This window comes from Mustela erminea, chromosome 7, assembly GCF_009829155.1.
Source record: "Mustela erminea isolate mMusErm1 chromosome 7, mMusErm1.Pri, whole genome shotgun sequence".
Classification (NCBI taxonomy): Eukaryota; Metazoa; Chordata; class Mammalia; order Carnivora; family Mustelidae; genus Mustela; species Mustela erminea.
The window spans coordinates 17,748,608-17,761,680 of NC_045620.1; the positions used below are offsets into that span (position 1 = coordinate 17,748,608).

Consider the following 13,073-nt stretch of genomic DNA (forward strand, 5'->3'; position numbering starts at 1 on the left):
CTAAGACACAAGGGTTGTGAGCAAAGCAATTCTAGAACAAGAACTATGTTCCCGCAAGACACCTCTCACACCCCACCCCACCAGAAGTGGAGGAGCTCCCTCTGCACTCCCGCCTACGTAACCTAATGTTCCCCTTTCCCACTTATCGTGGGCCTCAGCTCCAAAGATTCCAAAGCGCCCTAAATGTGCAGCTTTGCCATTTACTTCACAGGATGCAGAATCCATTTTTGCTTTATTTCTTTTCCAGACAGTTGGTTTGTTTTAATGGACTTCTCTTCCGCCTGTGCATAATTCTTCTCTAAATTAACTTCTCTTCTCAGCCCCACATCATACACACTGGGCTGTCAGCTCATTACTTTTACATCCTTCCTTCTACTGTTTATGCAAAGGTTTAATTAACTATGAATTGCTGCATAGGCAACAGGAAAAAGCCCACCCACCCCGCCATGTAGGGCTGTGTGGCTCAACCTCGATGAGGAGGGAGAATCAACAGAGAGGCATCATGAGAAAGGGCGAGAAGGTGAGACTAGAGCATAAAGATTTTAATCCTCTTGCCACCACTTTCAGGGTTTCGTTTATCCACTAAATATGAAGTTGCTGTTATGTGCTTGGCATTGTTCCAGGTGTGAGGGCAAGTGAATCAGAGAGACATGAGCCCTGCCCTCGCAGAGTGTCTAGTCCTACCAGGAGAAACAGACAAATAGTGTCTTCCCTATCTATTGCCCCATAACAAATTACCCATTCCTTGCTTCCAATGACATTAAACATTCATTATATCTCACACTTCAATTCCAATATCTCAAAGGGGGACACAAGGGGTCAGGAAATCAGGAGCCACTTGACAGGGCAATTCTGCTGGAAGGCCTCCTGGGAATCTGGACCGGGTTGATGGATCCATTTCCAAGATGGCCTGTTTATGTGGCTGGCAAGCTGACATTGGCTGTGAGTAGGAGGCCCCCGTCACTCTGCATGTGGCCTCTCCATGGGATGCATGGGAATCCCTATAACAGGGCAGATGTCTTCCCAAAGCAGGGCAAAGCTATCCCCTATTTGACCTTGAAAAGTCCTATGTCATTTCTGCTAGACTCCAGTAGGTGCACAACCCAGCATGATTCAGAGTGGGAGGAGGTACGCAATGACAGAAATACTGGGAGGTAAGGATCCCTGGGCGCCATCTCGGAGACTGTCTACCACAATAAGGAAACAAGTAAAGAAGACCAAAATCACACTGCGATCCGGAATGTTCAAATAGAGTAATATTGATAGTGACAGAACACACAAGTTCCACAGCAAAAGCAGTCAGGGAAGGCCTCTTTCTGACTGCGTAAGCCAACAAAATTTCCCTAGGCTTTTTTATCCCTCAGTGCACTCATCGACCAAAGGGAAACAATAATCCTTCTTAGCTCACGGGGTGGTGCGAGGCTCAAATGGGATCAGGAGTATAGAAGTTCAATTGTTATTTTGGCTTCCGCCTGTAAGTGGCTACATTTCTCCTTCCAAAGGACCAATAACCCTAACTGGGATAGGTGGGTGGCCCCAGTGCTGCCAGCTTTGGAAGGGAAGTCATAAAAGCATTTGGGCAGAGACAAGAGGGATAAGGACCCAGCTGAGCTGCACATCAGCAAAGGAGAGACTTGATGGGTCTCCAGCTTCCAGCTAAGACAACACACTTGGCTAAAAAAGAGTATTTGTCGAACCCGGCGTCCTGGGTGAGGCACAGATGTTAGCAGGGGTGATTCGTTCCTCAGGAGAAGGACATCTTTTCCACAGAATTTCAGCCCAGTTGGAGCTAGACAGAGCAAAAGAATTTTAGAATTTGAAATTCTGGTTGTGAAAGAGAGGCACAGCCGGACTTCGTCATTGGAAATGAGAGTCAGGATCCACTCCTGGAGTTCCTTCTGCTTTATTGTGCCGGCTGCTGGACATTTTCAAGTTTCTCTCTGTTCTCGAGGGAAAGGACTTGGTCTGACCATCAGCCAAGATAAAAATATGATATGCGGTGCTCAAGATGGTGCAAGAAATGGGTGCCGTTCTATAAGACGGAAGGGAGTAAAATCTGGTTTGTCCTCTCTGGGGGGGCACCCTGACAATCGTGGTAATCATTCTTTTTTTTTTTTTTAGAAGATTTTATTTATTTATTTAACAGAGATCACAAGCAGGCAGAGAGGCAGGCAGAGAGAGAGAGGAAAGTAGGCTCCCCGCTGAGCAGAGAGCCCAATTCGGGGCTCGATCCCAGGACCCTGGGATCACAACCCGAGCTGAAGGCAGAGGCTTTAACCCACTGAGCCACCCACGTGCTCCCAATCATTCATTTTTTAAAGACCATGTCTTTGAAGGAGCAATCCCATGCATCGAATTTATCTTAATAAAATAATTCAGGGTGTGCCCCAAGTCGCATGTACTTACATGGAGAAATTTTTATAAGACATTATTACAATTTAAAAAGAAATTTGCAAGATAACATATACACAATAGGATCCTACTTTTTGTGAAAAACATACAGAGTTTTAATCAACATAGTGGTGAGAGATCATATTTTCACAAGGGAAATTATAAAATATTTAGAACTGAGAAGCAATGAAAATACTGCACACCAATCTTGTTGGCTAGAGCTAAGGCAGGACATCAAAGAAACTGTGTAGGCTTAATACATTATCAAAGAAAGATAGGTGGTTTAGGGGCACCTGGGTGGTTCAGTCAATTAAGCGTCTGCCTTGGGCTCAAGTCATGATCCCAGGATCCTGGAATGGAGCCCCACATTGGGATCCCTGCTCAGCACGGAGTCGGCCTCTTCCTCTCCCTCTACCCCTTGCCACTCCCCACCCCCTCTTGTGCACGCTCTCTAATAATTAAATAAAATCTTAACCAAAAAAAACCTGTGGTTCAGACTAGTAAATATACCTCAATATCTATCTTTCTTCTTTCCTATAGTAATTAAACCTCTGATTTCTAGGCAGGCACATAGCTAGAGAATACAGGCCATACAGGCCATACAGGCCCTATTTCCCAGCCTGTCTCACAGTTAGAATGATCAGGATTGAAGTTCTGGTCAAAGGATTATGAAAAGAAGTAATACATACAGTTTTCTGATCGTGTCCCCCAGCCTGACTCCTTGATGCTTCTCACCTTCCTGCTGACCAAAATATATACATGGCAGCAGTGGGTTTGCTGTGATGTAATAAATAACTTGCCTGGCTCTGTCTAAGCACAGAGCTTCCAAAAACCCTGGGGATGTCCCAAGCGATAGAGAGCAGCTCTTTTTTTTTTTTTTTTTTTAAGATTTTATTTATTTACTTGAGAATTTATTGAGAGAGAGCATGAGAGAAGAAAAGGTCAGAGGGAGAAGCAGACTCCCCAAGGAGCTGGGAGCCCGATGCGGGACTCGATCCTGGAAGTCCGGGATCAGGACCTGAGCTGAAGGCAGTCAGTCAAGAGACTGAGCCACCCAGGCACCCCAGAGAGCTGCTCTTTGATGCAAGATAAGTGAAGCTAGGTAAGCCCTAGAGATCATTCAGGATGGGGGGGGTGGGGAGAGACCTAGTCACCAGAGCTGAGACTTTCAGCCACTTACCCTCTGGGGAAGGGAAGGGAGATCTGGATATTGAGTTTAATCCTGTGGCCAATGACTCAATCAATGGTGCTTACATAAATTAAACCCAATTAAATACCCTGGACTCTAAGCCCAGAGGAGATTCCAGACTGGCGTCCACAATGATGTGGGGAGTGGTAGTACACCCTGACTCCACAGGGAAAGGGCCTGGAAGCCCCGCATTCAGGATCCTCCTACTTCCTCCTGTGTGTTCCCTTCAGGAGAAAAGTGCCATCATAAGTATTTCACTTTGAGAGCTTTGAGTTCTGTGGATCATGAGAGCCAATTATCCCACCCACAAGGTGTTATAGGAACCTCCTGGATTGGTAAGCAATTGGTCAGAAACTCGGGATGGCCTGGGAACACCACCTGCCTAAAGTGGGGGTGGTCTTGGGGAAGAATGAGCTCTTAAGTTGGGAGCTCTGATGCTGACTTGGGCTGGTGAGCATCAGAATGGAACTGAGATACATCCAGTTGTCATGGAAATACAGTAGTGCAAACAACCCTACCAGTTTTCCTGGGACATGGGACCTTCAGTGCCACCAGAAAGTCCCAAGCAAACCAGGACAAGATCCCTCTCTGTTGTGTAGCTTCTGTAGTGACAGGGCACAAGGACGATACCCTAAGGGTTGGTGAAGGAAAAGACAGGAAAATCTTGAGTACCTAAGGATTTCATGGAGCAGAACCTCCTCCGCATAGGGCTGGACCGCCCACCTCTAGTGTTTTCTATGAGAAATAAACATTTATCTTGTGAAAGCCATGACTTCTGTTAAACAGAGATCCACCTAATTTGGATACCTGAAAGTAGAGGGCTGAATGTATCAGAAGCAAACATCTACATGGCTTTAGACTACTGGCTGGGCGATAGGAATGGCTGACTCAGATAGCACAGGTTAGAAAATTAGTAATTCTTGTTATGCAGTGATTATATACTTGGAAGAATAGTAATGCTCTACTTTGCAAGACAGGCCATGTGTTCACTGAGCCTGTAGCACTAGGGGAAATATATACGTAATATAGAAAGAATCTTGGTCTGTGTTTCTGCTTCTTGTGGATTTCAGCGAAATCCTAATGAATGGATAGAAATCCAAGATAAAGCTAGCCAGTGTGTTACAAAAATGGAAGGAAATGCAGCCCTGAAGCCCTCTCTGCCTGTGGTTTACAATCTAACTTGACCAGGAGTCTGGCCATTTGGGACTTTTCAGGATGGAAAAGGTCAATTTCTTTTATACCTCCACAATAAAGCTATTAAGGATGAGAGCTCTGTGTACTACCAGACTTAGCAGGAAATAATATCATGGTCCCAAAGTTTTATCAACACCTTCTTTTAAAAAGATGCTTTTCCCATAAAATTGGAGCTGGCATGGAGGAAACTGTTCAATTAATGGAGATGTCTTTTCCACCCAAGTCTCTGTGTTAGATGCACCTGTTAGTGCCCACTCCATTGAGGGGATAGAGCAATAAGCAAGGCACCTTTAAAAGAAAAATTTTAAAAGTAACACAAGAATTTTCAGGTTTTGAAGTCAAAAGCTTTTGCACAGCAAAGGAAACAGTCAACAAAACAAAGAGGCAACCCACGGAATGGGAGAAGATATTTGCAAATGACAGTACAGACAAAAGGTTGATATCCAGGATATATAAAGAACTCCTCAAACTCAACACACACAAAACAGACAATCATATCAAAAAATGGGCAGAAGATATGAACAGACACTTCTCCAATTGAAGACATACAAATGGCTATCAGACACATGAAAAAATGTTCATCATCACTAGCCATCAGGGAGATTCAAATTAAAACCACATTCAGATACCACCTTACACCACTTAGAATGAAAATCTACTTCTAAACAAGAGAGCTGCATCAAAAATTAATGATGGACTACTAGATGTTGACTAATTGAATTTAAATAAATTCTTTTAAATACTAAAAATAAATAAACAAAAGAGTTGGTTGGGGATGTTTGCCAGGGAATCAACTTGACACATACTAGCCAGAAGTGAGCTCCAAGAGCTTTCTCATCCCCAAGGAGAATGTGTTCTGCAAGGCCCACCTTGGATGTGGCCAAGAAGGATAAAGGACAGAGAAGAACATCCAAAAAGGTAACACCAGGAGACATTGAGGATGAAGAAATGAAGAGTTCCTCCAAGAGTGAGAATCAGGGGCTGCCGGATAGTGGGTGGGGTATAGTCATGGTTACAGAGCAGCAGCCGTTGGGTGTCTGACCTTCTCCTCCATCCAAATGGGATTTTTTATTGTTTTCCTCATCCTACTTCATCGTGGTATATTGGCTATGTGAAAGGTTGATAATGGACCTTCCTTTACAGAAGTTTTATTTAAATTTAACTTAGTTAACATATCGTGTATTATTAGTTTCAGAGGTAGAATTTAGTGATTCTTCAGTTGCACATAACACCCAGTGCTCATTCCATCACGTGCCCTCCTTAATGCCCATCACCCAGTCACCCCATCCCCCCATCTCTCGTCCAGCAACCCTTAGTTTGTTCCTTAGGGCTAAGAGTCTCTTATGGTTTGCATCCTTCTCTGTTTTCACCTTATCCTATTTTTCCTTTCCTTCCCCTCTGTTTATCTGTTTTGTTTCTTAAATTCCACATAGGAATAAAACCATATGGTATTTGTCTTTCTCTGACTGAGTTACTTAGCTTTGCATAATGCCCTCTATCTCCATTTACATTGTTGCAAATGGCAAGAGTCCATCCTTTTGATGGCTGAGTAATATTCCAGTGTGTGTGTGTGTGTGTGTGTGTGTGTGTGTGTGTGTGTGTACACCACATCTTCTTTATCCATTCATCTGTCAATGGGTATCTGGGATTTTTCTAAAGTTTGGCTGTAGTGGACATTGCTGCTATAAACACTGGGGTGCATGTGCCCCTTCGAATCACTATTTTTGTGTCCTTTGGATAAATACCTAGAGGTGCAATGTACTTTTTAAGTCCCTGCCCCAGCATGAACCACATCTAGACCCAACAGAGAGGACAGTGCATTACCCAGCAATTCTGAACTCTGAGTTGGATTCAGTAACTACAATGGGCAGTAGCATTGTCCGCTTTGGTGTTGGGATGGTTGGGAAGATGGGTACATGCAGATGCTTGGGTAACAAAGGCTGGACTGTGGCAGCAGTTGCCAGTTGTTCCCATATGCATTATCCTTTTCACCATAGTAATAAATCCCATAATTTTTAGCTGGACATATGTCTTCTCAAAATAAACATCAAATTTTCCAGTCTCTCTTGTGCAGCTATAACTCTGAGTTCTTGACAATGTGGTATGAAGAGAAGTGATGTATGTAACTTCCAGGTCATTTCTTCAAGGGGAAAAATCCTTTTTTATCCCCTTCCTCCTTCTTTCTGGCTGGAACACAGACATAGAGATGAATTCTCTTGCATCAGACAGACACGAGCAATGCCCTAAAACAACAAAATAGAATGCTCTTGAGTCCCAGAGGCTTTTGCAAAGCACAGTTACCATGCCAGCCCTGAATTTCCTACCTTCTAAATTTTCATGTGTGAGAAAAATTAACTATCATTTTATTTAAGCTACTGTTATTTTGGGTCTCTGCTCTTTGCAGCTAATGCTATAATGCTCTAATATATGTAATATGGAGAATAAATGAATTATGCATTCACTTTTAAAGCCAGAAGGAAAACTTTTTAAAAAAGTAGAACAGAAGAAAATAAAAATAAAAGCAAAAATTAATGATATAGAAAAAAAAACAGAAGTTTTGACAAAAAGTTTTTGACAATCTTGACAGAAAGTTTTGACAAAGAACAAACTGGTTCTCTGAAAATACTAATTACGTAGGCAAACTTATTAAAAGATTAATCAAAAAAGAGATAAGGCATAAATAATATTCTCATTTGATCATAATTAAAACACAGAAAGGTTTGTTTTTTAATCATGAGATTGTTATAAGCAACTATATGTTGACATAAGACATAAATACAATGATAAATTTTCTATAAAAATAAAAAACATCAAGATTGACACACAAAAAAATGGAAAACCTGGATTATATCAATAACTATTTTTAAAATGGAATCATTTGTCAAAATTCTTCTACATCCCAAAAGAAATACCAGGCCCAGACAGTTTTATAATTGAATTTTACCAGCATTCATGGAGCAAGATATTTCTGTATTATACAAACTCTTTCAGGGAAGAGAAAAGAAGGGTACTAGCCAATTTTATGAGGTTAGCTTAGCCTTGATTCTAAAACCAGATATGGATAATTAATTAGTCAGCTTTACTAATGCAGAGAAAATCCAAAACTCTCTGTGACTTATAAAGAAAAAAATTTATTCTGAATTCATATTGCATGTGACCTCTAGGTCAGCTGAGCCATGCCCTAGTCTGCATCTCTGCTCCACGTGTTTTCACGTTCAGGGGCACAGGCTGAAGGCATGTCCCCTGCAAGAAAAAGGCTCATTTTGCAGGGAAGTTCCAGCTACAAGGGTGCAACACGTTCATACTGAAAACGTAATCCTCTTACAGGGCAGGTAGAGTCCAAGCATGGTTAACAAGAACACAATCCTCCACAGATAGCATGGACAAATTATAGACCAATTTCCCTTTATAAATATTAACCTGAATGTCTTAAACAAAAGTCAATCGAATCTAATTTTTTAAAAAATTACAAAACATGGTCAAATAGAACTAATGCCAAGTTGTTTACGCAAGAGTGGTTATGGGGCACCTGGGTGGCTCAGTGAGTTAAAGTCTCTGCCTTTGGCTCAGGCCATGATCCCAGGGTCTTGGGATCTAGCCCCATATTGGGCTCTCTGCTTGGTAGGGAACTTGCTTCCTCCTCTCTGTCTGCCACTCTGTCTACTTGTAATTTCTCTCTGTCAAATGAATAAATAAAAATCTTAAAAAAAAAAAATAGAGTGGTTAAAAGTCAGAAAACTTGATGAAGTGATGCACCACATTGGTATGTTAGGAGATAAAACTATATTATTATCTCAATAGTTGCAGAAAAAGTATTCAATAAAACTCAACATTCGCACAGTTTAAGCAAATGAGAAATAGGGTTTTTTTAACCTAAATATATACCTAAAATAATGATAATAAAAGCCATAATAAACATAATACTTCATGGTTAAATGTCGAGGAAATTTCCATTAAAATTAGCAACAACATGCAAATGCCTGGTATTTCCCCTTCTGTTCTTCTGAAGGTTTTTGTCACTTCAGTAGGCAAGTAAACAAGTAAAAATAAGAAGAAGCAGCAGTATGTGGCACAAGGTTTGGAAAGCAAAAGTTGTCATTATTGTCATGCTTTGCCTACAATTTGATTGCTGCTCTGAAAATCCCAGAAAATCTAAAAACTACTAAAACTAATGAGATATTTGAGTTCAGTGGCTTCATTTAAATTCAAAATTTTTTCCACTGGATATTTTGTCCTGCTTTGTCAAAGACTATTTAACCATAGAGTTGCGGGTCCGTATCTGGGCTTTCTACCCTGTTCCACTGGTCTATGTGTCTGTTCTTCTGCTATCCTGGTGATCACAGCTTTGCAGTAAAGCTTGAAATCGGGTAACATGATATCCCTAGTTTTGTTTTTCTTTTTCAACATTTCCTTAGCAATTCAGTGTCCCTTCTCATTCCATACAAATTTTAGGATTTTTTGTTCCAGCTCTTTGAAAAATGCCGGTGGAATTTTGATCAGGACAGCATTGAAAGTATAGATGGCTCTAGGCAGTATAGACATTTTAACAATGTTTATTCTTCTGATCCATGAACATGGAATGCTTTTCCATCTTTTTGTGTCTTCTTCAAGTTCTTTCATGAGTGTTCTGTAGTTCCTCGAGTACAGATCCTTTACCTCTTTGTTTAGGTTTATTCCCAGGAATCTTATGGTTCTTGGTGCTATAGTAAATGGAATCAATTCTCTAATTCCCCTTTCTATATTTTCCATGTTCGTGTATAAGAAAGCAACTGATTTCTGGACCATAAGGAATATCATGGAGGACATTAGGAGATGGAGAGAAGTGAATTGGGGGAAATCGGGAGGGGGAAATGAACCATGAGAGATGGTGGAGTCTGAGAAACAATCTGAGGGTTTTTGGTGGGGGGGGGGTTGGTGAGCCTGGTGGTGGGTACTAAGGATGGCACATATTGCATGGAGCACTGGGTGTGATGCATGAACAATGGATCTTGGAACCCTGAAAAAATAAAAGAAATTCAAAATTTTTAAAATCCCAAGTTATTTTTATACACTAAATACAGCCAAATTAGAAAATGTATATAGAATTTAAAAAAAAATAGTAGTCACGTGAGTCAAAAATCATAAGGTAACTGGGAGTAACTGTAAACCAAAAAGTGGGAAACTTTATGAAGAAAATTACAAAACCTATTACAACCCATTGTGAAGGTCTGACTAAATGGCAGGTTCTATTATGAATAGGAAGGAAGACATACCGTAAGGATGCCAGTTCTCCACAAACTAATTCATAAATTCCAAACGGTTCTAATCAAAATCCAAGTAGAGCTTTTCATGGAACTTCTGCTAATTCCAAAATTCACATGTTAAGAACAGTAAGCTAAGACTAGCCAAGGCAATTCAGAGAAGGAAGAAGTGGGGGAAGTAGTTTATCTTAAAAGATAGGGAAAGATACGATGAACGGAGAGTAACTGGGGCAGTAAATGGTATTGGGGCAGGAATAAAACCTTAGTCCCCTGGAACAGAACACAGAGAGAAAAGCAGACCTACCCATGTATGTGAACAAAGTATATGAGAACATTGCCTATTGATACAGCCATTTGGGAACAGTTTGACGTCTGCGTGCAGAAATAAAAATGAAAATTAAACCTTTGCATTTATGTCATGTATAATTTTAAAAAATTGCAAGTGGATCAAGGACCTAAATGTGAAAAATTATTTTTAGAAGAAAGTGGACATTTTCTTTGTGAACTCATGGTTCGTAAGAATTTCTTAAATAAGAGATTAAAACGCATAAGCCATAAAGGAAAGATTGACAAATTAAAGTTAAAACCTTCTCTGTGAAAAAAAAAAAGATACTATAAACAAAAATGAAGAGACTAGACAAAGTGAGATCAGCTGTTTATGATGCATACAGCCAACCAAGAATTAATACCAAGACTATGTAAAGAACATCTACGAATCAATAGGAAAATACAGTGTTCAAGTAGATCCCTGAATCGTAAGTTACAATAGCAGGGGCGCCTGGGTGGCTCAGTTGGTTAAGCGTCTGCCTTAGGCTCAGGCCATGATCCTGGGGTCCTGAGACTGAGTTCCTCATCGGGTCCCTGCTCAGTGGGGAGCCTGCTTTTCCCTCTGCCTCTGCTGCTCCGCCTGCCTGTGTGCCCACTCTCACACTCTCTCTCTCTCCCAAATGAATAAATAAAATCTTTAAAAAAAGAAAAGTTACAATAGCAGGTGCCCAAAATAGCAAGAGCTAATTTTTTACCAAGCTCTTTCTTACTCCACCACCTCTACACTCCAGAACAATGAATTTCAGTTTGCTAGGAGCTGATAAATGCCCACATCAATCAGAAGTGGACAGAGGTTAGTGATAAGATTTGAAATGGAGTGATTTGGTGTTGCTGGAGGACAGGGTGAGATAGAACAACCAGATACAGAAAATGAGAAAACAGTGAGGAAGGCATGGTTAAAATAAATAAACAAACAAGTAAGCTCGAGCCCCAGGGAAAAATGAGGAAGTAAGCTTACTGACAGAGTGAATAAAGATCAATAAGTTTATCAGGGGTATCTGCCCAAATGCAGGATGGGGAAACTGTCTTAGCTGCACTGCTATAGAAGAAATTCTAGAATTGGAGTCAACGGTGAAGTCAGTATGAACCAACAGTGGGATATCACTATCGTACAGGCTAAAGCCACTTAGCCATATTATTAGGAGTAGCATGTTCACAGGAAAGGAGGTTAGACCTATTATCTTAAACTCGTTAATCAGACCACACTTGGAAAAGGTACTCTATTTCAGGCCTCCCACAATGGCAAGAACACCTAGGAAAATTTACTTTCCCATTAACAAAAAGTTCAAAGCTATTCCCATTGAGTGAATATGTACTGTAAACCCACTCTTTGTTCATCAGAGTACTAGGTGCAGGGTTTACAATGATGATCAAGACATGCAGGGGCACCTGGGTGGCTCAGTGGGTTAAAGCCTCTGCCTTCAGCTTGGGTCATGATCCCACAGTCCTGGGATCGAGCCCTGCATTGGGCTGTCTGCTCGGTGGGGAGCCTGCTTCCTCCAATCTCTCTCTCTGCCTAGTTGTGATTTTTGTCTGTCAAATAAATAAATAAAAATCTTTTTTAAATTTTTTTTAAAAAAGACATGCAGAGTCTCCACTCTTACTGACTGGGTGTGAAAGAAAGGTGCAAATGGGAGAAAGTTAAATAATGCCTCATTAGAATGTATCCCATTTTTAATTCATAAGATGCTGAGGGAGCAGGAGAGGCATTGTATCAGTCAGCTTAGGCTATATTTTGCTGTAGTAACAAACAATCCCTAGGCGCCAACTGCTTATAACTGTAAAGGTTTACTTCACACTCTCATTGATGTCCATTGTGGGCTAACAGTGGCTCTCTGTTCTACCTGCCCTTTATTCTAGGACCCAGAATGGAAGATCAGTCTCTCTGCCAATCACATTATCAGAGGGAAAAGCACAATGACAAAACCATGCAGTGGCTCTTAAAGCTTCTAATCAGAAGTGGCATATATTCTATCCCATTTCATTGGACAAAACAGGTCACAGTGCCAGCCCTGGTGACTGGTGGAAACTAACATCCTCCTCCCAGAATGGGTCCAATTCAGAAAAGCCCAGAAAGAAGCGGCCAGAAAATATTTTGAAAAAATAAAAATATAAGAAAGAAATATATAAGAATATACTTAGGAAAGATATAAGAATATATACAGATAAGAAAAAGTGGATGCATATTATGGACATTGGGGAGGGTATGTGCTATGGTGAGTGTGGTGAAGTGTGTAAGCCTGATGATTCACAGACCTCTACCCCTGGGGCTAACAATACATTATATGTTAATAAAAAAATAAAAATTTAAAAATAAAAATTAAGGGGCGCCTAGGTGGCTCAGTGGGTTGGGGCCTCTGCCTTCAGCTCGGGTCATGATCCCAGGGTCCTGGGATCAAGCCCCGCATCGGGCTTTCTGCTCAGCGGGGAGCCTGCTTCCTCCTCTCTCTCTGCCTGCTTCTCTGCCTACTTGTGATCTCCATCTGTCAAATAAATAAATAAAATCTTTAAAAAATAAAAATAAAATAAAAAATTTTAAAAATTGATGCATAAGTTTAGCAAGAGATACTAATGTTCATGGCAGCGATATTCATAACAAACAAAAACTGGACATAACTCAAATGCCCACAAAGAGTAGACTAGATCTAACACAATGGTGGCATATTCATACCATGGGTCATATAAAGGAGTAACACAGAGGAAAAAAACAAAAGAATGAGCTACCATCCCAT

At 40.9% G+C, this 13,073-nt stretch overlaps 1 long non-coding RNA gene across 2 annotated transcripts in view; it reads right to left on the minus strand.

Annotated features, from left to right (window-relative positions):
* Window positions 1–6,173: 6,173 nt before the first annotated feature.
* The window catches only part of LOC116594948, a 101,233-nt gene continuing 94,333 nt past the window's right edge, over window positions 6,174–13,073 (minus strand). For both annotated transcript variants that reach the window (XR_004287477.1, XR_004287475.1), the window contains one exon: window positions 6,174–7,017. This is a non-coding gene — a long non-coding RNA (uncharacterized LOC116594948). The remainder of the gene's footprint in view (window positions 7,018–13,073) is intronic.